Raw genomic sequence first — 4956 nt, forward strand, 5'->3', positions numbered from 1 at the left:
ATCAATATCAACACTTCTGAATATTAATTATATTCACAGATTCAATTATCGATTAACCTTAGAAAATCCTTTTTAAATTCTTAACATATCTCACATATTAATTTCCAAACACTTCGTATATTTTTCCATAAATCTATTAAAACTCATATTATTACCACATATCATTTCAAACACCAAAAATCCTTTTCTTTAAACATTCTATTTTTTTTCATAATATAAGCTACTTTTAACAACAACTAAAATAACATCAAGACTTATCAACACACTACAATTGGTACCCAAAACCCATAACAAAGGATATTCGGCCCAGCAAGGGGTATTTGATCCAAGTTTCTCAAGACCAAACACACACCCACTAAACATAGGAAGAACACGACCAATAACAAACAACAACCCAACTCACGGCCAACAACAGGGAACAACACCCCCAAATATTACAACCTATAATTATCAACCAAGAATTTAACCCACAAAATGCCCAACACACAGCCAGCCACTACCGACAAACCCATAGCATAGCCGACACACATACACACACAAGGAACACCATCAACCTAGTAATCAGTGCCCAAAACAGGGGACACAACCTAGACACACCACTACACGAGTTCTATCCATTTCAATCACCACCCAATGCCGACACACACCAAGCAGCCCACTAGCCGTTTCAACAACACCAAATAGGAAGCACAATCAACAATAATAAGTCCATAAATCAAATTAATTTACAAGAATCACTAATTAGAGGATTTACCCAGAAAATCCATTAAGAAATATCACCTATTTGGTGATAGAGGATCCTCTTTAGTCATCGGAATTGCGCTCCGAGCCATCGAAAATCGCGTCCAACGACAACCCATGGAAAACCCATCTTTGTCTCGCCGAAAATTGCCCTGGGTTCCGCCAAAAATCGCACCTCCGGCCTCCTTTGCATAGACCAACGATCGGGTCCTCTCTTTGTTATCTGTGTGTGTGTGTGCGTGTGTGTGTGTGTGTGTGTGTGTGTGTGTGTGTGTGTCCCATTCTCTCTCTCGGTTACTCAGACGGAAGAAAGAACGAAGAAGGGAAGAAGAGAAATAAAAGAAGAAGGAAGAAGAAGGAAATAATAAAAGGAAAGAAGTGTTGCGAGTCTCTGTTAAATAGGTAGAGTAACTTGCAGAATAAGTTGAGGGATGATGACTCATGATAGTGAGTCACCATACTATTAATTACAAGGAATATATTCCTTTTGATAGTTTTATTAACTCCAGTTAAATTCTATCTTAGTTAATTTAATCAGAGTTAAAAGTTAAAATGTCTAATTAATCCAGGGTTAAATTTTATCTAGTTAGATTAATTTGGGTTAATCTAAATGTATTTATTCAAAACTTACTACTTTTTATCGAAGATATTTATCACCTTGAGTTTTTACCATTTTAATCTAACTCCTTAAAATATAATTTTAAGTCCGTTTAGAGTCTAGTTCGTTTCATTACAAATATTATTAACCCAATAATATTATATCACTGACAATATTATTATAATAAATAATATTATGCCAATAATAAATATTATATAATATTATATACCAATAATGTAGATTGATCGCCATGAGTCTTAAATTCTATTTAAGACGTTATATCTTAAAATCTAGGGCGTTACACTCTGGCATTCCATGTGCTCATGCCATCTTAGCAATATGGCATGGTGGAGGCAACCCAAAGAATTTTTTGAGTCATTACTTTGGAAATGAGATGTACTTAAAGGCATATGCACCTATCATTTACCCTGTACCAAGTGACGAGAAATGGGTCAGGACAAATCAACCGAAGATTGAACCACCTAAGTCAAGAGCAACTATAGGTAGACTTAAGAAAGTGAGAAATAGAGGGGCTGGTGAGACATCAAATACATACACAGTCAGAAAGGGTGGCAAGAAGAACCAATGTGGGATGTGCAAGAAATATGGTCACAATACAAGAACATGCACTCTGAGGATGAGGCATGATGAAAGACAACAATGTAGGAGAACTTTCTACAGAGAACATGCTGCAGATACTGATTGCAATCTTGACGAGTATGTTTCTTCTTTGTGATTGTTTAGCATACATTTTGTCATTTTAAGTTACTGGTTACTGAGTTTAATATGTTTGAGTTGTTTTGTGAACATAATTTATACACATGATGTGTAATGATGTTTATTGACTTTGATGTGTTTTTTTTAGTTGGGTGAATCCTCCAGTGCCTCATCTGTGAGCCATTCTAGTGCACCAACATCTACTACCCCATCTATTGTCCCATCTATTGATAATCCTACTGCACCAACAAGGGGTCGGGGTCAAAAGAGGGTAAGAGGAGAGGGTACAAGCACTACATCTAGTGCACCAAGTAGGGGTGAGAAGAGCACTAGAGGAAAGGGTGCAAGCACTGCCAATTTTGGTACCACACCCTATACTAGGAAGAAGGCCAGTATCAATTTGGAAACTAGGACCAGAGTTGGTGGAAGATTGAGATCAATTGTTCCACAAACTGCTAATCCAAACAGCTAAGAAAAGGTTCTTGTTGATTTCATTGGGAACCCTATTGAACCACCCAAAGTTCCAAGAAGTGGACCAGTATGCTCATGGGGTCCTCCCAGGACTGCAGGTGGCATAACTTTTAGAGTTGCTCCCCCAAATTTTGACATAAGGAAGGCACAATCAACAACTTCTAACATTCTTCAACCTGTAGGCAAAAAGGACAAAGGAAAGAAGAAGATTTGGCAAGTCTGGTGTGTATTTTGGATTTCTGTCGTGTATTTTGGAAGCGCATGGACAACATGGTTATGATGTGTATTTTGGAAAGAAACGGACATGACATTATGGTTATGTTTTTGTTACTTAACTTATGTTACTATTTATTGGAAGGGTTTAATGTGTAATTTCAGTTGCTGAATTTGATGTTATTTGACTTTTGTAACTTTTGGACATATTTGTTTGGTTTGTGTTGTTTTGTGTTTTGGTTGTGATGTTATACTGAGTTCTAGTTTATGCACACAGGGTGAAGGGTTTAATGTGAAATGATATTGCTACATTTGAAGTGTTTTGATGGAAGGTTAAGGATAGTGTTGATGTGTTTTGATGTCATTTGATTTTTCTGTAATGATTGGAGGAATTTGTTTGGTTTGTGATTGGATCAGGACTGCAGGTGGCATAACTTTTAGAGTTGCTCCCCCAAATTTTGACATAAGGAAGGCACAATCAACAACTTCTAACATTCTTCCACCTGTAGGCAAAAAGGACAAAGGAAAGAAGAAGATTTGGCAAGTCTGGTGTGTATTTTGGATTTCTGTTGTGTATTTTGGAAGCGCATGGACAGCATGGTTATGATGTGTATTTTGGAAAGAAACGGACATGACATTATGGTTATGTTTTTGTTACTTAACTTATGTTACTATTTATTGGAAGGGTTTAATGTGTAATTTCAGTTGCTGAATTTGATGTTATTTGACTTTTGTAACTTTTGGACATATTTGTTTGGTTTGTGTTGTTTTGTGTTTTGGTTGTGATGTTATACTGAGTTCTAGTTTATGCACACAGGGTGAAGGGTTTAATGTGAAATGATATTGCTGCATTTGAAGTGTTTTGATGGAAGGTTAAGGATAATGTTGATGTGTTTTGATGTCATTTGATTTTTCTGTAATGATTGGAGGAATTTGTTTGGTTTGTGATTGGATCAGGACTGCAGGTGGCATAACTTTTAGAGTTGCTCCCCCAAATTTTGACATAAGGAAGGCACAATCAACAACTTCTAACATTCTTCCACCTGTAGGCAAAAAGGACAAAGGAAATAAGAAGATTTGGCAAGTCTGGTGTGTATTTTGGATTTCTGTCGTGTATTTTGGAAGTGCATGGACAGCATGGTTATGATGTGTATTTTGGAAAGAAACGGACATGACATTATGGTTATGTTTTTGTTACTTAACTTATGTTACTATTTATTGGAAGGGTTTAATGTGTAATTTCAGTTGCTGAATTTGATGTTATTTGACTTTTGTAACTTTTGGACATATTTGTTTGGTTTGTGTTGTTTTGTGTTTTGGTTGTGATGTTATACTGAGTTCTAGTTTATGCACACAGGGTGAAGGGTTTAATGTGAAATGATATTGCTGCATTTGAAGTGTTTTGATGGAAGGTTAAGGATAGTGTTGATGTGTTTTGATGTCATTTGATTTTTCTGTAATGATTGAAGGAATTTGTTTGGTTTGTGATTGGATGAGTCTTGCTTGTATTCAGGTTTTTTTTACCAACAGGTTTACAGGAACACATTTTGGTACCATTTTAAAACCAAATGGGTTATGATGCCATTTTGGTATTGTCTTTCATGATGCCATTTTGGTTGTTCTGTTATTGCCTTAATTTGTTGGTACCAAGTGTATCAAATGGACCAATTGAATGCGCAGTAACATCCATCCAATTTTGGACCCAAAACAACAATTGGTACCAACAAGTTTACAAAGACATACCAAAACAACAAATTGGACATTTTCAAGTTCATAAATTGGTACCAATTTTGGACCCAAAACAACAATTGGTACCAACAAGTTTACAAAGACATACCAAAACAACAAATTGGGCATTTTCAAGTTCATAAATTTGGTACCAATTTTGGACCCAAAACAACAACTAGTACCAACAAGTTTACAAAGACATCAAAACAACAAATTGGTCATTTGCAAGTTCATAAATTGGTACCAATTTTGGACCCAAAACAACAATTGGTACCACTTCCGTGAGGATTTAACACCGAAACCTGACGGGATGCCCTTATGTGAGGGTGTGTGATAGTTAAAATTCCCGGTTCGAGAGAAATGCTTGTTCAGTACCCTTCCTTCAAAACGAGTGATAGTTCAGTACCCTTTTGTTAAGTTCTTCCAACAAATTATGTAATACGAAATTGTCCCATGGGTTAAATTTGGCCTGGATGAACTGTATTACA

The sequence above is a fragment of the Alnus glutinosa genome, chromosome 12 (genome assembly GCF_958979055.1).
Source record: "Alnus glutinosa chromosome 12, dhAlnGlut1.1, whole genome shotgun sequence".
NCBI lineage: Eukaryota > Viridiplantae > Streptophyta > Magnoliopsida > Fagales > Betulaceae > Alnus > Alnus glutinosa.